Below are 18,984 nucleotides of genomic sequence, written 5' to 3'. Positions count from 1 at the left end.
ACACACACACACACACACACACACACACACACACACACACACACACTCACGTACACACCCCCCCTTCTGCTCTTTTCTCTCTTCTTCACCTGCACCCCAGGACTGCCATCAGGGTCAACAAGGATATTTTAGGCTAAACACCTAATATTTGTTAATAATATTGCCAAGCCCTCTATTAGAAACTCATATTCTCCTTAGCTGCCCTGGCCACGGTCATTCACAACTTTGGCATCGTGGAGGGACTCATGACCACCATCCATGCCATCACTGCCACCCAGAAGAGAGTAGATGGCCCCTCTGGGAATCGGTGGTGCGACAGCTGTGGGGCCCTCCAGAACATCATCCCTGCATCCACCAGGACTGCCAAGGTCATCCCTGAGCTGAACAGGAAGCTCACGGGCGTGGCCCCACCACCAATGTGTCCATTGTAGACCTGACCTGCCACCTGGAGAAACCCACCAAATATGATGACATCAAGAAAGTGGTGAATCAGGCATCTGAGGGCCCTCTTAAGGGCACCCTGGGCTACACTGAGCACCAGGTTGTGTCCTCCAACTTTAACAGTGACATCCACTCTTCCACCTTTGATGCTGGCATTGCCTTCAATGACCACTTTGCCAAGCTTGTCTCTTGGTATGACAATGAATTTGACTACAGCAGCAGGGTGGTCAACCTCATGGTCCACATGGCCTTCAAAGAATAAGAGCCCCCAGACCACCAGCCCCAGGGAGATCACAAGAGGAAGAGAGAAGCCCTCAGCTACTGGGGAGTCCCCAACCACACTGAGAACCTCCCCCCTAGTGCCCATGCCAGACATCCTGAAAAATGGTGGTGGAGGGGAACCTAGGGAGACCCACCTTGTCATGTACCATCAATAAAGTTTCCTGTAATCAGTCAAAAAAAAAAAAAGAAACTCATATTCTCTATACATATATGGCTTCAGATATACAATCACTCTAGAGGGATACACAAGAAACTGACATTGCTGGGGTTTCTGGGAACCAGATGGCTGGGCATGTAGGTTTTTCATTCTGTATGCCTTATACTATTTGAATTTTGAGCTATGTGAATATAATTCCCTATCAAAGATGTTTAATTAAAAATAAACTGGGGGCCAGTCCTGGTGGCTCAGGCCTAGAATCCCAGTACTTTGGGAAGCTGAGGCAGGAGAAACACTTGCTGCCAAGAGTTCAAGACCAGCTTGGGCAACATCATGAGACCCGTCTTTCCAAAAAGTAAAAAATTAAAATTAGCCAGGCATGGTGGTATGTACCTATAGTCCCAGCTACTCAGGAGGCTGAGGTGGGAGGATTGTTTAAGCCCAGGATTTCGAGGTTACATTGAGCTATGATGGCTCCACAACACTTCAGCCTGGGCAACAGATTGAGACATTGTCTTTAGAAATAAATAAATAGGGGCAACCCCTTCTGGTCCCTTCCCACCGCGGGAGGTCTTCTGTCCTCAATAAATCCTGCTTTCTCAAAAATAAATAAATAAATAAAACTTCAAAAAACTAAAAAGATAAACAAAATTTTGGGAAAAAACCTTCTTCAGTCTTGTCCTCAGGTCACCTTAATACAGGTCTTTCAGGGTGAAGTCACTAGAATGCTACGAGCCCTGGGTTAGATGGGGAGACAGGATAACAATTCTCCGTTTCTCTTGCCCTCAAATTTCCTGAAATGTGATTGTTACTTTTACAATGAAATGTTTGAAAAAGTTTCCATCGGGCATAAGGATATGAATTAATGCAAATTTCCCTACATACATAAAACATGGAGACTTTGTTTCAACTCATGAATTCCTTTACCTTTAATTTTGTTTACTCCCATTTGGAGTTTTCATTGAACAGATTCCAGAATAAGTTGTATGAGATGGTGGCAGGCTACTAGAGGTGCAAATGAAGGACACAGTCAATGTCCTCCAGGTTGTATCCAGTGAGGGTGACAACAAATCGAGCAAATCTCATGATCTGAAGGATACACTTGAGGTGTTCCTGTGATGAACCAGCCAGAGGATGGTGTGATTTGCATATTTCCTCTTTGGGGCTTTCAGATTGTTCCCAATTTTCTGCCCTGTGTTGTACTACTGAACCTCCATTTTTGTTTTTTGTTTTGTTTTGTTTTTGAGTTGGAGTCTCACTCTGTCACCCAGGCTGGAATGCAGTGGCACGCTCATGGCCACCTGAGTCTACCTGCTGGGCTCCAGTGATCCTTCCGCCTCAGCTTTCCAAGTAGCCGGAACTACAGGCACATGCTACCACACCAGGCTAATTTTTTATTTATTGTGGAGACGAGGTTTTGCTAAGTTGCCTGAGCTGGTCTCGAACCTACGGACCTCAGCCTCCCAAAGTGCTAGGATTACAGGTTGAGCCACCGAGCCTGGCTTGAACCTCCATTTTTGTGCTTTCTATTCTATAGGGTAAAAGTGTGCTGTTAGTCATCGGCCTTCTCCAGGCTGTGATCTTCCTGAGGAGAGAGTCCCTGTTTAACTCATCTTTGCATCTCAGCCTCCAGCCTGGCGCCTTGCAACAGTGGCTGTTCTGTAAATGAGAAATGAATGAATGAATGAACGACCATTTCTCAGGCTCCAGTGAGGACTCATGAGATATACCTCAATACTAAACCCAAACTGAGAGCACCCATCCCTCATTCCCCACCAGCTCACCTCAGCGACATTCACAGATATTCTCTATTCTGGGCAAGACAAAGGAAGCCTGAGCTACTCAAGTGTGAGTATGTAAGGCATCTAGGAACAGGCATGTGTGGCCTAGTGTGTGGTCCCGGTGGCCTAGTCTCTTACACATTTGGGTGCTGAACTGTTAATGCTGAGCTGTTAACGCTGGTTCCATACTCGGAGGTCTCTGTAGCCTTTAAAGCTAATTTTCCTTTGATTCCCTTCTGGGGATTTACCTTAAGAAAATAATTGTAAGAAGATGAAATGAAAACCATGTTCACTAATGCCACTTAAAATAGAGAAAAATTGGAAACAACCTAAATATCAAACCATAAAAGATTAGGTAAATCAATGATGGCACAGCTATATAATTGGATACTCTTCCATTACAACTGCTCTAGAACTGAGCTTGTTGCTTTAGGAAGCTGTTCATGATAAGACAATAAAAGACAGCGTGTGTTGTCAAAAAATATACATAGTAGTGTGACATGACAGTTACATTTAAATACATAAATGCATATATATATGATACTATGTGATTATATGATATTATATGACTCAATGATTGTCTGGTCTTTGGGGTAAGTAGGATTTGGGGAAAGTTTTTTCCTTATTATTTGTCTATAGTTTTGATGTTTTTGAAGTATGCATGTACTGCCTTAAAATAATCAAAAATAACAATCAAAGTTACAATTAATTGAAAAAAGAAAAGCACAACTATCCTAGAGCAGGATAGGCACTAAAAAGGAGGGAGTAAAAGTGCTGAGGGTAAAACAAGGTAGAACACTGAGCTGAGGGATGCCCTCCTTCACGGTCATCCTCCTCCAGGGATGGAGCCATGCTCCAGCTGCCTCCAACCGTACAAAGATGTCAGTTCCCCCTGGACACACTTTCTCTCCCACATCCAATCAAAGTGCCAGGAGGGGACAGTCAGTGCGGTACAAGTCTCACCTGGGATAGAGCAAGGGAGAGGAGAAAGGCACAAATGAGCTGGCCAGGAGACACACTGGCCAGGCTATGCAGTCTCTGTCAGAAGTCGACCCTGATTCACAATGAAACAGGTATGACATGAACTTGGCAACTTCTGGGAAACAGGAATGTCTAGCAGCACTACTAGCCTAAAGTGACCCTGTTTCAGGTAAGACAGTTTAGTCCAGAATTCAAAGGAGATAAAAGGTTAACATTTTCTCCTAGGAAAGGTTAACCAGAACTACCACAGCTAAAACAGGAATAGCATGCTTAACAGTGGATATGAGATGGTCAAAGTCCCATGAGGAATGGCATCCAGGTATGATGAAATCCCACAGGAGAGGGAAGGTCTCTTCTCACAATATCCTTTGGCAAAACTGGTCATAATTCAACAGACAATTTTCTCAGGGTTATTCTGAAAGCTTTGGACTCATAGTGCTTCTTTGTTGTATCCAGCCCTCGTATCCAGCCCTTGTTCCAGATTTCACAGTTGCAAAGTGAGAAAATCCCTGCTGGCTGTCCTTCGGTCAATGAGTTCTGGATGGATGTGAATGGCTCTTGGTCACGGTTGGTATCTGTGAACAGGGAGAGTGCTTATCACAATTGAACTCTACTATGCTCCTGTTTCCACCATTCAATAACGAATAGAAGTAAGATAAGGAGTGTAGAATGGGCAGTGGGCAGGACACAAGAGCTTGGGGAGAGAGGACAAGAGGGTAACAAGAGTGGAAGGGTTGAGGGAATGGCAGGAGGAGGAAGGACTCAGGGATGGAGCAGCATCAACAGAGATGAAAGAATACAAAAAGAGGGCAGAAGGTGAGAGCAGAGAGGCTGGACCAGTTTAAGTAGCAGCACTCCTATTCCTCACCATGCCCTTGTCACTCCTTGCCATGCCCATCTGCCTCCTGCTCTTTGCCTTCTGGCCCAGTAGAGACCATCCCAGCCCCACCTCCCAAGCCTTACCCCTGACCAGCCCTCCTCTAAGCCCCACCAGAGAAATGAACTTACTTCTGCCCTTCTTGGGCTTGCATGCCTCCAGCTCCAGCTTTCCCCAGGGCTCCTGGATCCTAGTGGTGTGTGAGCAGTCCCTCAAGCGTCAGTTTCCTGGGCCTCTGGCATGAAATTAGAAACTGTGCCTTCAGAACCTCCTTTCTTCCCATTCTTCAGGATGTTTGTCCCTCGACTGGACAAGATCCAGCAGGAGTGGGCAATGCAGGACCAAATCGGAGACATCAGACTGAGAGGGACAGGAAGGGGAAACACGGGGCAGTCCTGGGTGATCTGGGCCATCTGGTCACCTCACTCTAGTCATGAGTGGACACAGATGAGGGAAACCAAACTGAGTCAGAACTCTAAGCTAAGTGTGCAGCAGGATCACCAGTTTACTTTTTACATGGCACCTTTATCACCACTGTTCACAGCACAGGTGTAAGCAGATCTATCTACTAAAGACTCATAAACCAATGACAGATTCATCCTTTAAAATGTGTGAAAACAAACCAAAACCAGCAAAGTGCTCTACTTCCATCAGCCTCCATGGAAACACATTCTGTAGAACTCTGTCAAGTCTGCAAGAGAGGTCTGCCCCCTTGCTACCCTCTCCTCCCAGCAAACGCTCACTCAGAGGAGTGGAAAGGACATGATACCATGTAGGAGAGCTTGGGCTCAGGCCCAGCGCGGGCCAAGAGCTTTAGGACTATTCACCAAGGCACAGTAGGATGCAAGATGGATAAACATCTTACAAATGCCACCATTTGCTGTGGCCATGACTGATTGAAATGTAAGAATCCATCACTGGTGGCCCCAAATTTTAAAGCACATACTCTACACTAGTGGTTTCCAAGCATTAGTGTGCATTAGAATCATTTGGAGATCTTGTTAAAACAGATTTTTGGTTACAACCCTAGGGTTTTTGAATAAGTAGGTCTGGGGTAGAGGCTGATAATTGACATTTCTAACAAGTTCCCAGGTGCTGCTGCTGCTGGTCCAGAGATTACACTGGGTCTGGAGAACCAACATTCTACACCAAGAGTGTTCAACAGTAGCACTGCTCTTATGTCAAAGGAACCACTAATGACTCACTTTCACTTAGAGCTCTAATCTCACCCAAAGTAGAGAGACAGAAAAGGCTGTAACACACACACACACACACACACACACACACACACACACACACACACACACACAGAGTTGATAAATGCATTAATCTTTAGTTAAGAATAAGTAGAGTACTGGAGTTCATCTAATCTAACCAATTCACAATATCAATTATGATAAACATAGAGAAGTTTCAAAGAAACAAGGAAACACATGTAGTCGATAACAGAACCTAAACTAGAATCCCAGAAGCACTATTACTAAAAATCATAAATGTGGAGTCTTAGAAAACCCAATTTTTGCCATCATGAGAGTCACAGGACAAGAGTTTCTGCAATCGGCGAATTTAGGCTTCCCTGTCCTGTCCTCCATGCTGAAGCACTCATTCCATGCCATGGTCATTTCTTAGTAAGGTTATGATGGAAGCAGTTCCTAGGTCTCTCCAGGTATAACTGTGAGTTCACTGCCTAGAACTCATAACTGGCTTTCTCAGAAATTCCACAGCACATGTGGAGAGTCCCTGGATAACCCTCCCCACTAGGCACTATGTTGCTGAACCACAGTGATGACAGCAAGTTGAACCTAATCATCATGAAGAATATTTTTTCCTAAAATTTCATTCTGCCTGTCAATGTAAACCTGTGCCCTTCCTGCTTCATCTTCCTGGAAAACTGCTACCCCCAGTTTTCTCATGTCATGCTCCTTTTGTAACCCAAGCCCTAGCTGGTATGTTTCCTCCTTTAGAGTCTCTCCTGACCTTCTACCCAGGCAATTCTCACTCCTACCTCCTGCCAGCTACACTGTATCCCATCAGCCTTCTCTATTTCTTTATAGCCCCTAACACTATCTGAACACTTTGTTCACATTTACTTTCTTATTACCACCTGACACTAGGATGTGAGCTCCAGAGGGCAGAGACTTTGTCTTTGTTCACTCCTGTAACCCCAGCACCTAGAACAATGCCTGGCACACAGCAGGTTCTCTATACATATCTGTCAAGCCAACAGATGAATCAAAGAACCTAAGACACCAGGAGCATCTTCTTCCAATGTGGTCAGAATTCAAGACTCTTCTTCCCGTTTCTCTCATTTGCAATAGTAAGAGTCGGACTCCTAGACTTAACAGGATGTGGAATGAGAAAATCATGCCCTTAGGCTGGTGTCCTCAATGACAGGAGAGAGAAGACAGGAAGTTCCAGGGGTTGGGGTGGTGCTGAATCACTTTCCAGCTCTGACGTCCTGTCACACAGAAAGGCTAGTGAGTCAGGTCTGTCTGGATGAAGGGCTTGAGAGGCAACAAGGTACACTGGAAGCATGAAATATTTTAGAGTCCAAGATTAGGGCTCAAACTCTTGGTATGTCATTTAAATCTCTCTGAGCCTCTGTCTCCTCATCTGTAAATTGGGGATGGTAGAAAATGCCCAAGTCATAGGGTGTTTGGGAGGATCAAGGAAGTTAACATATGTGCAAACTCAATGCAGACAGTAAAAGGCTATAACATATTATCAAATAATTATTAATAAGACCACGTGGTCTCTGGAGGGGTCCAAGTAGGTGACATTTCTCAGGTGTGCATCTTCACTCAGTCCTGCCCTGCCGGCCTCCACCCCCAGACCCCAGGTTGCTGTGTGGGAGTACCAGCCCAACAGCAGCAGCCCCAGAACACTGGCACTGGCCTTTCAAATCTCCATGGAGTTGCCAGCATTGTCATGACCAGCAGCACCAGCCACAGGCAGTACAGCCAGCAGGAAGCCCAGGAGAAGACTGCTGTGGGAAGCCAGGGTGCAGGGATACAGAACCAGAACAGGTGGTGGGAAACAAGCCATAAGCCTTCCACTTCTGGCCAAAAAGCTCTGGATAGGCTGGAGTCTCAGACAAAAACCAGGCTCCTCTTAGCACCAGGCCTTTGGAGTGGGTCTACACTCCCCAAAGGCAGAGTCTATACTCCTTCCTTTCTCCAGGTCTCCTTTTCTAGCTTTCGTGGGCTGCATCGCAGGTTTCCCACTGACCAACTCTTAATGCTCCAGGCAATGAGGCTCTTTGCCATAAGGTGTCCTCATGTCACACAAGTCACCTCCTCTGACCCAGTCACTCCCAAACTATTTCCACTCTTCCTTGAGTGATAACTTAATGACAAGACTCATGCCAATACTAAATTCTTATTCTTCCATCCAAGAGTTCAACTTGCTCCAGCAACTGGCTGCAAAGTACAGAGAGCTGAGCAGAGATTTTCTGCAGAACTGTGCTTCGTCGATCTCAGGAAGGCAAAGGACAGCAGCTAGCTCCCACCGCCGAGCAGCATATGGTCTGGTCGGGGGCACAGCATTCATCGTCGTCACCATGAACTGCTGTGTTTTAGATTCCATTGCCAGAAAAGAAACACCAGGTGGGAGGCATATGGGAATCAAGTGAGAAGACTGGATGAGGGCACCATGAGAGGCCAGACTTTCTTTTGGCTCCAGAATGCCTTCTACTGGGGCTTCTGGATCACGGGCGAGTTCTTTGGTTTCTGGCTACGATGTAACAGGGGCTGGTAGTTGCTTGAATCAAGGAGGCAGCATACCTCAAGGGACTTAAAGAAGGAAAGAATTTCAACATGTAGAAAGGGAGAGGAAGGGTGTTCCCGGCTGAGGGGGGCTGAGTGAGGAAAAGGAAGAGTGAAGACTGGACCCAGGTGTGGGGTGTGGAAGGGATGAGCCCACAGCTTTAGCTCAGTAGGGCAGGAAGCACCTGTGAGCCATCCAAGGCGAATCCGCCAGACACTACTCAGGGGCTTCACCTGCTACCCTCAGTGGTCAGCTCTAGGCTGATGATGCTGGGGAGGCACTTGCCTATAAATGACCATGGCTGGTGAGCATGCCAAGCAAGAGAACCAGAGGCGTTCACACATCGAGGGCCACTGGCTTGCCAGGAATGAGAAGAGAAAGGCCCAGAAAAGCACGGAGCCTTACTGAGTGTATCCACTCACCAGGCTGTATCCCGGGCCAGGTGGAGACAGGCCTGCCTTGTCATCTCTCTCTCTCTCTCTCTCTCTCCCCCCCTCACCCCCCACCTCCACCCCCGTTCTGGGCTGGAGCATAGAAGAACAGCAGGACTCTGTTACTTCAGGCAAATTTTGACAGATGGGCCAGGACCTGTATGCAGGGCCACCCAGCAGGTGTTGGAGGAGGGGGGCAACTGCTAGGGGGTTGACTGCAGAGCCAGGCCCTGGGTGAGAAGGGCCCAGAGGCCCAGAAAGTCTAGTTTCATGTTGGGCAGGTTTGGCCACAGAGCATCCCCTGAAGATAGAATTGCCTTGCCCCTCCCACAGACTCCTGTCTTGGTCACTTCTCTGAATTTCTGCACATGTCAATCCCTTGGGCTGGCACGCCCCTCACAGCTTCCTCTTGGCATATTCTCACTGTACTCTCAAATTCTGGTTCCAAACTCACCTTCTCTGTGAAGTCCCTGATCCTTCAAGTCAAAATCAATCTTTTCCTCCCCTGTACTCCCAACGAACACTATTCTCACAGCACTTTTCTCATACTAAAATTAGATATGGCTCTATCTCCCCCACTGAACCATAAAACGCCTCAGGTTAAGGACTGCAGCAGGGATCACAAATTCAGATGCTCACAGGGCCAGGCAGGGGACATCAATGGGTGAAACAGCTGGTTTATGGGACACGGGTGGTCACGGTCTTGGTGTTGGCCAGACAAGAGTAGTCACAGGAGCTGTGAGGCGTCAGAGGGCCTGGTCTTATCTAGAGGGGCAGTTGCTTGTGTGGAGAATTCTGCCACACAGGGACATAGGCCTAAGCTGCCAGAGCTTCAGATTTTTTGGGGAAAGCCAGGTATCTGCATCTTCAAGTGAAATCACCCCATCTTCATGTGTCAGCAGCAAATTCAAATTTAAGACACCATGTTGCGAGCCAAATCAAATGCATCTGCAGCCAGATGCAATAAAAGCTTGTTGATTGAAAAGCAAATGAATAAACGAATGAATGAATAGAAAAGAAGGAGCAGATGGGCGGGAGAAGGGAAACAGGATGGATGCCCAAGTGTCAAGATGCCAAGCAGTGGGCTGGGCACGCTCAAGGTGACCCCACTGCCAAGCTGTCAGTGTGAACACCAGTGTGGTCTTGCTTCTTGGCTGAGGGGAGGATAAATGCCGTGGCCCTATGAACCCAGAGGCAGCCACCAGGTTCTCTGAAGGCATGACAATCAGAGAAGCTCCTGCTGCAGCCAAAACACAGGCACTGGAAACAAGCGGAGGTGCATGCTAACATGCACGAGATGTGCAGGAATTGGCGGCCCAGGATGCCACAGACCCCATACCCCCTCCAAGTCTACCATGTGCCTCAGAAAGGAAGGGAGAGACAATTTAGCAATTGGGGAGGTGCAGGGAGAAAAGAAAGGAGTCATCCAGCCAGAATTCTCCTATCTCAAGCTAGAAACTCCCTCTTGTTGCCTTGCTGATCACTCTGAGGCTTCGGGGAGGGCACAAGTGAGCCCGGTGCAGGACTAGCTCTCAGCCTCCAGGAACTGTTGGGAGGGAGGGTACGAGCGGCCCATGTGGAATGCCTGGGGTTGCAAAAGAAAAGTTATTTCAGGTTCAACTGAGTTATAATTTGTTTTTTCTAACTGATCATTACTGCAGCCGGCTCTATAAATAACCACCTAGGGAGTCTGCTTTTCTGCTCCCAAATCCTCAAAAAGCACTGCCAGGTTCTCTGTGGTTTCTGGCCTGCCAAGCACATAGCACATTTCTTTTCTGTGCAGCCCTTTAGGGAATCCTTCTGCAGTGCCTGCCAAGGAATCTGCTGAGTTCTGCCCAACTGAGTCCTCCCCTTCCTCATCCAATTTCTCCCCTCCAAGTCAGCCCTCCTCCTCCATTCCACGAGAGGCCCCGCTCCCCGGACACAGGTGGTTCCCAAGCCAAGGTCCTGGCTTCTCTCTGTTTACTCTGCTTCCAACCAAATGCAACCCTCTGTGCTGAGATGACAAGAGTTATTTGTACTACAGCAATCCAGCTGCAGTATCATCTGAGGTCGAGCCTGGGAAGAAGAGAGGGTTGGTCTGATGGTATCACTGGTAAAAAATATCAAGGGTCAACATAGCCCCAGGAAAGATCCCTGTGATTTCCCTGAAATCAATTTAAGTGATTTAAAGAATAATATATTTAAGTACAACTCCATTTAATCAGGCACAGAAAAAAAAAGCATGTTCTTAATGGTGAAAGGATATATGTTTAAGTCCTTTCTAAGTGGGGTTTTGTCTCAAAACAGAGGAACTAGAAGGGAACTGGTATTCAGAAAGACCCACTAGGTACCGAGCATAGTTTTGTTTCATCTTCACAACATCCTGCCTATGAAATGTGCATCTTCATGTCCATTTTGTAGGCAAGGGTCCTGAGAAAGGGACTTGCTCAAAGTCATGCAGAAAGAAAAAGGCAAGAGTGAGATTCAAGCCCAAGTTTTCCTCCCTGCTACCCCCTACTGCCTCTCTAGCTAGAGTTCAAAGCTCCATTTATTTTTCCACTTTTCAGATTAATTGTGCAGCTCAGAAAGCAAGGACAACTTGGATATTTAACTACAGTTTGAACTCTTTGGAGTTAACCTTGCCAGGTAGTTAACTATGAAATCTCAACTGCATGCTCTCTTTCTCACCCTTGATTAGGACAATGACCATAAGGGCTACGGTCATTTAGGTTGCTTTAATGTTCTAAAAATGAGGGCTTATGTATTTTGGGATAGTTTTTAAAATGAGATTCAATAATATTAACAAAATAATGAAAAATGTCAGTTTTACCCACTAGTCGACCCTCTGAGGCAGATTCAGGGACCCTCCAGATGCTCTGACCACCTGCTCGCTCTGTTGTGACACCTCTTACACCATATTGGAACGGCCTGTTTCCTCATCTGTCTCTCCTTCTAGGCCAGTAATCCCTCACAGTTTTTTGGTCATATACCCTAGCAGTAAACATTTGAGTGTACCTGCCAGTATATATTTGTTTATTTATAAATTATATTCATACCCTCTCATCCACAAAAATAGAAAGGGCAATGTGTATGTGGGTCTATCTACCTACATCTCTATTGACTTACCCATCATATTTTCTTCCTGCCCCACAGTGGGTCGCCTCACTTTCCATGGTCTTCAACATGCACATCTCACTTAGGGGATCATTATTCTAGGTTGTGCTCATCATCCTTCATTTTTTCAGTCTTCCCATCTCCAGTAGCATCTATTCTGTGCTGGGTACCAGCCTAGGTGCTGGAGATATGGGGTGAATAAGATGGATAAGGAATGTGTTCCACAGAGCTTACAATCCACTGGGTGACACTATGTCAGATAATGTCAGGGAATGATAACATGGCTGGCACCAGGAAGAAAACAGAACACGGTGATGTGACAGACCATGATGGGCAGTGAGTAAGAGGGAAGTGACACTGGACCAGGAGCGTATAAAGAGAAGGTCATCATGCAAAGGTCTAGTGGGAGAGAGTGAGTGTCTAGGTAGAGAGAATGTCAAGTGCAAAGGTCCTGAGGCAGGAAAGAAGGCCATCGTGGCTAGATTATAAGACACTAGTGGTAGGAGAGGCTGAAAAGGCTGGAGAGGTTGGCAGCTCAGGCTGGGGAGTTCCTGCTGGAGAGGAGTCCTGGCCCCCCAGCTTACTGGCTGGGTGACCTTGGGGATTAATGCCACATGCTGTCCAGGGTTGTTAAAGAAGTTGTGTGAAGGACTAAAAGATTAAATCTATGAAACATCAACATCAGTTAGAAGAATGCCCAGTACACAGTTGGCATCAATAAATGGCAGCCTTGGTATCTGTTTACTTGCTTATCATTTGTCTCCCCTATGGCACAAAGCTTGTACAAAGCAGGTCTGGCCAGTATTCTACCTTGCTGAACTGGAGTGGCTGGCACTATGCCCAGCCTATAGGAAGAACTCAGTGAAAACTTGGTAAATGAATGGGTTTTAAAATAGGTAATGGCTATAGAAAATCACATTTTGGCTAAATATAAAAGATAGATTTTTCTACTTGGAAGGCTGAGGTGGAAGGATTGCCGGAGCCCAGCAGGTCGAGGCTGCGGTGGCCTCCAGTCTGGGCGACAAAGTGAGACTCCAACTCAAAAAAAAAAAAAAAAAAAGATAGATTTTTAACCTATTTTTTTCTAATTATAAAAGTAGTATCATGTATATTCTGAGAATCTTCAATATACGAAGGAGACCCCCCAAATTGAATTTATTTATTTAAAAAATTGTATTTATTCTTTCATATCTCAACTTCTGTCATCTTCAAAGTACTCTTCATGTGATGCAATACACCTATCAAGATGCTTTTTCCACTGCTCAGTTTTTTGACCCATCAATTTTGATGCCTTTCAGTGCTTCTGCTGATTTTTGTTCCACCTCTTCCACATGGGCAAAACATTTCCCTCTGAGGAATTTTTTCATTGAGGAAAAAATAAAAAGTTGCCTGAGGCAAGATTGGGTGAATAGGAGGGTGGGGCATGGGGGTCATGCCATTTGGGGTCAAAAGCTGCTGGACACTCAGCATGGTATGGGCAGGTGTGCCCATAAATTACCCATCATGAAATGGGCAAATGTGCTGGAAGAATCTCCAGAATATTTCACTGAAGCTGAATGTAGCCTCTCACAACAATACTAGCTGGTACACTGGTGCTGATGAGTTCCTAGAACAATTACCTAGTGGGGGAACCCTGTACTGCAAGGGGGGGGGCCTGCCATCCAAAATATAATTCTGGGGTTTTTTGCTCAACCCCCTCCACCATACACCCATATACATGTACTTTAAAAAAATTTTTTATTTTTACTTTTTTGAGACAGAATCTTGTTCCGTCACCCAGGCCAGAATGCAGTGGTGCCATCATAGGTCACGGCAGCCTTGAACTCCTGGACTCAAGTGATGCTCCCATCTCAGCCTTCCAAGTAGCTAAGACTACAGGCACATGCAATCATATCCAGCTAATTTTTTAAAAAGTTTACAGAGACAAGATCTCCCTATATTGCCCAAGCTGGTTTCAAACTCCTGGCCTCAAGTAATCCTCCCACCTTGGTCTCCCAAAGCACCACTATTACAAGTGTGAGCCACTGAATCCAGTAGTCTTTGATATTTTAAACAAAAATGGGGTCATAGTCTACACACCACCTAGTACTTATTTCCAACTTCATGTGCCTTTTCTGAGAGGCAGGAGAGCATGGGGTGGAGAATGTGGGCTCTTGAGAAACTGCCCTGGTTCACATCCTGCCTCCACCACTGGTCACTTGAAACATCTTGCTGAAGTTGCCAAAACAAAGGGCTTGTGAATGTTCAGGCTCTTGACACATATTGCCAAACAATTCTCAAAAAATAGGGTGAGGCCAGGCATGGTGGCTCACGCCTGTAATCTCACCATTTTGGAAGACCAAGGTGGGTCAATTGCTTGAACCCGGGAGTTCAAGACCAGCCTGGGCAACATAACCAGACCTTGTCTCTCAGGAAAAAAAAAAAAAAAAGCCTGTCATGATGACATATACCTATAGTCCTAGCTACTCTGGATGCTGAGAAGGAAGGACCTCCTGAGATCTGAGTCCAGGAGGTCAAGGCTGTCATGAGTTCTGATTGTCGTGATCGTGCCACTGCATTCCAGCCTGGGTGACAAAGTGAGACCCTGACTCAAAAAAAAAAAAAAAAAAGGTGTTAGTCCATTTCCTGAAACCTTCATCTATACTGAGTGCTAATAGAAATTTTTTCCCAATTTGTTAGAGGAAAGAACAGCCTCTTGTTGTTCTAATTTGCCTTTCTTTAATTACTAGGGATGTCAAACAGTTTTTCGTTTGTCTTGCTTCTCTTGTGAATTGCCTGTTCATGGTTTAAAAGGAAGCCCATTTTCGTAATTAGACACAGCAGAATAGGTGGCCTCAAAGTGAACTCTCTACTACTGGGAAGGGTCGAGCAGAGCTGGGTTGCCCACCAGGGAACTGGGCATCTCTTTACCTTGTGGACAGCTGAACTGGATGAGATCTGAGATCCTTTCTCACACTGGGATTATTTAACTCTGGTCTAGACCAGCAAAGGTAGTAAGCAAACCTCCTAGAAAAGAAGCCCTGTAGGTCAACAGCTGGATTTTGAGTACCCTCCAACATCCATGACTCCCCAATGTTTCCCCAAAGTGGCAATGTTTCCTCATGAGCCTCTGCACAATGACATCAGAGTTATATTAGAAAGAAAAGCCAAGTTGACATGGCTATGCCTCTAGTAGATAGAACATGCCACAGTGGGAACTTCCTTAAATCTCCCCCCGACAAGACAGAAAATCTTCATGGTCACAGACCAAATCCTGTTACAACAAACACCTTCACCATCAAAGTTAGTATAGCACAAAGACTTCCAGGGTGTGTCCAGTGGCCTGTTGACCCTAAGCCATATTTGTATAACTTTCCTCCCTGCTTTGTGTTTGGCTTTGGTACAATCATTTGATATATAACACCCTCCTTACCCTCCCCCACAAGTATTGACACAGCAATTTTCTCCCAAGTTGGTCAAAATCCTGCTTGGACTCGGTGAATTCCACTGTGTTTGTAGTAAGCAGACACCTGGATCCAGATGTGCTATTTGTCAGCTCTTAGAGAATAACCTGGTCTTGAGTTAGAAACGAGTCTGAATGTATTTGACTCTCTTCTTTCGCAAACAGTGTGCAGTGCTTTCAGAGGACTCTTCTGCATTTTCACTAAGGGGATTTTCCCCCCTAAAAGCTCCACCATTTGCATTGTCACAGTCAGAGTTTTCTGCTGGGTTTGGACCCCATAGATGCAATGTCAGTTGGAAACAGAACGCTTGCATCCCTCAAATGGCTCCACTAACATAACAGTCATATGTGGGGTGAGGATCCTGGTTAATTTTCCTGTGGGCACATCTTAGGCACACAAACCAGAAAGCAGCAGAGCAGAAAAATTAGCACCAAAATAAAGCAAAAAGAAGAACATCTTCCAGGAGGCTGTGGCAAAGACAGGACTAGGTTCTTGGCAACATGAGTAAAACCCCAAACTAAGAGGGAGAAGAGGCCTTAGTGCCAGCCCCTCAGCACATTCTTCAGACAGGGTATGCAGGAAGAGAGTGGAGAGCTGTGTGCTGTGAGCCTCTAACTCTACCTGTCCCTCAGTATGGGCAGAATGGATAATGACCCCAAAGAAAATTCATCTACTACCTTCCGTCTGGGGACCATGACACAGTTGAATATACAAAATCACTTTGTAGCTTGCCTGGGCAATCCACTTCAATCCCTCCAAAAGAATTCATGGAGGCCTGTGAGCATACTGCATGGGGCCAAGCACTGCAGTTAAAAAAAAAAAGATATGCAAGACCTAGTTGCTGTACTTTAAGGGCTTATGATCTGAGGAGATGGGCCTCTCCATGGTATCTGGCAAGACAGTAAATCAAGCCAAAAGACTCCAGCAATGAGTTCTGCTAAGACCCAAGAGACCAGCTGGCATTTTCAGGAGAAGGCAAGTTGGTCTTTACAGGAAAACGAGTTGAGCTTAACCTTGAGTTTAACCTTGAAGGGTGGGGGAAATTTAGGCAGATGGCTAAGAAGTGAGCTGGTCCCCAGGGAGGCAGGAAGGCTGTGAGAGCAGCATGAGAAAGGCTGGAGTCCAGTGCATGCTGCCTGCATTCCTGGCCCTGGGATGAGGATTTGTGTAAGGGAGGCTTCGAGGAGAGCTCTGATTAGGGAGGAAGGAGACCAGCTTTTAGAGCGGTCTGAATCTCACACTGAGAAGCTTGGGCTTCTTCCAATAAGCAGCAGGGAGCAGTTGGAGACTTGTGAACAGCAGATTAACATAATTAAAGAAAAATCTTCAAGACTTCAGCTTTTCATGGGAAGCAGACTAGATTAGAAGAGATGAGAACATTAGAAAGCTTTTACAATAGCCCAGGCAGGAAGTGATAGGAGCTGGACCAAGGCGTTGGCAACAGGAGAGAGAAACAGATCTGGAAGATACCATGAAGCAACTATCTAAAGGGCTTGGGAATGAATTTGGTAAGGGGGATTAAGGATGAGTCAATTCTGCATCTTCAAACTCTGGCCGGGAGGTGGAGGTGGCATCGCAGATGTAAAGACACAGGTTGGAGCTGAGGAGCTAGGCAGGGAAAAGTGCCAAATTGGGTAGTTAGAGCAGTTTTTTAAGAACTTAAAAAGGCCAAAATAGCCAAAGGGATGGATCGACTAGAAGCAGGAGGCCACAGATGATGCCTCTACATTTTTGTTCAAAGGGGAATTAATTGACGTTTTATCCAATATGAATAAATCGGCTAATTGGCTGTCTGTCCACAAAAGTAATCAATGAGTGTGGGCCCAGCACTGCCTTCTGCCTCTCACTTGCTCTTGATGCTCTGCCAATGGTTCATCAGACCACAGGTTAAGAGCAGCCATGAGAACAGGGACAGAACTACTCAGAAATCCAGATCTCAGATTCTTGCTTCTGCTGAATACCATGGGTCTTAATGACTTTCACACTTACGCACATGCTGCAGTGTGTACGCTCAATGTGTAAGCACTGAGTCATGGCTTTCTTTTCCCTTCCCTCTCTTCTCTCGCACCACCTCCTCCTCCACTACCACCCCTTAAGCCGCTGCTAATATCCTGACATGCATTTTTCTTCGTCCCATTTCTTCATGGCTCTTAACATGTTCCATTCCCTCTGAGCTTACCTCTTATTTCTTTAGAAATGCTATGAGTGTAGGTGATGGACTAGGATTCAACAGGGCAGAAGACCACAGATTTCAACATAGACAAGTGTGTTGTGAAAAGAGCCTGGAAGGGCAGGTCAGAGACTTGGGTTTTAGGAGTCAGGCAAGGGAATCACATCAAGATCCTGGGAGACAAGGGGATCTCATCACTGACCAGCTTTGCTGACTTGGAGACAGGCTTTCTTACTCCACAGATAAAGCTGGAGGAGAAGCAGGTTCCCTTTTGGAGTGGTAACCTCAAATGCAGTGCTTATGGCTGCACTTACTCTGAATGACAGTGGGTGGGAAGGAAACAATGAATGCACACACACAAAAAGCAATGCTTAAGGTGAAATGGATGTGAATAGTCTGAAATGCACACCTCCTCCAGTTCCTGGAAGACAAGCATGAGTCAAACAGGAGTTGAATTTCACAGGCGTTCCTCCTCTGCTGTCATGCACATTCCCAGAGACAGACTCATCTGCACTCATGTCACCCATCATTGACAGCCACCAGCAGCTACTGTCTCCCAGGAAGTCAGATATGCTTCTGTAGGGGGCTGAAGGCTCTAGGCAAGGTGGGGCTGATCCCAGTGATGTGAGGGCAGATGAGTAGGGTGGGAAAAGAGAGAAAGCCAGTAAAAGCATGGCAGGAGTCGACGTGGCTCTGGAGAGAGGAGCCTGAGATCTGCAGTTATTTCTAGTTTCCTAGACAACCCTGCCTAAACTAGGCAGAAACCTGAACTCCATCTCAAAAATAACACAGGTCCTGGGAAAGGGACGAAAGGGAGAGACAAGAGGAGGCGACGCCTTGTGCCATTTCAGGTAGCAAGGACAAGCAGGGAAATGAAGGACTACCCAAATAAATCCCACTGGGATTTGTGCTTTCAGTAATTTGTAGCCAAAGGAATTATTCTTTTTATTTTTTTTTTAAGACAAGAGAATGATTCTAATTCTGGTTCACTGACGGAGGTGTGGGTTACATGGATGTGTGGGTTTATCAAAATTGATCTAATGGTACACTTAAGATGTGTCCATTTCACTGTATGTAAATTAGATCCCAGTAAATCTGGCTCTTCTGATTAATTGGTTGTGTGACATTGGACAAGTCATTTAAGTTTCTGTAGTTCAGGGTTTCTTATCTGTCAAGTTGAAACTGAGATGCTGGCCTCTAAGTTTCTCACTGGCTCTAAAGTGTATAATTGTAAGAGCTGAGTATGGCAGGAAATAGGCAGATTAAGAGCCACAACCTTTAACAGAAGCTAAAAAGAATTTCTGAATGGGATTAGTCATCTGCAGAAAAGTCACCCCAAAACATTCATCCTGGAACCAGACACAAAGAGAGGTCTTCCATATCAGAAGGAAGTGGCAGACATCACTGGCTTTGTATGATCCCCGTCTGTCTGCTCTCCCTAGGGGTGCTCTAAATTCTTCCACTCAAGATCCCCCAAGGACCTCAGGATTGAGGCAGGCAGTTCTCTTCCCCTCCTTTCAAACTCTCTTTGGGTCTGCAACACCCTGGTCAGGTGGCAGG

At 46.0% G+C, this 18,984-nt stretch overlaps 1 protein-coding gene and 1 pseudogene across 2 annotated transcripts in view; one reads left to right on the top strand and one right to left on the bottom strand.

The window, feature by feature from the left end:
- LOC103274673 overlaps positions 1-703 on the top strand; it is a 31,173-nt pseudogene extending 30,470 nt beyond the window's left edge.
- The window catches only part of HIVEP3 (human immunodeficiency virus type I enhancer binding protein 3), a 373,386-nt gene that overhangs the window by 303,112 nt on the left and 51,290 nt on the right, over positions 1-18,984 (bottom strand). The gene's annotated exons all lie outside the window — the stretch shown is intronic.

Source organism: Carlito syrichta, unplaced genomic scaffold, assembly GCF_000164805.1.
Source record: "Carlito syrichta isolate Samal-C Ts95f unplaced genomic scaffold, Tarsius_syrichta-2.0.1 Scaffold314850, whole genome shotgun sequence".
In the NCBI taxonomy this organism is placed as follows: Eukaryota; Metazoa; Chordata; class Mammalia; order Primates; family Tarsiidae; genus Carlito; species Carlito syrichta.
This window is presented reverse-complemented; position numbering and strand designations above follow the sequence as displayed.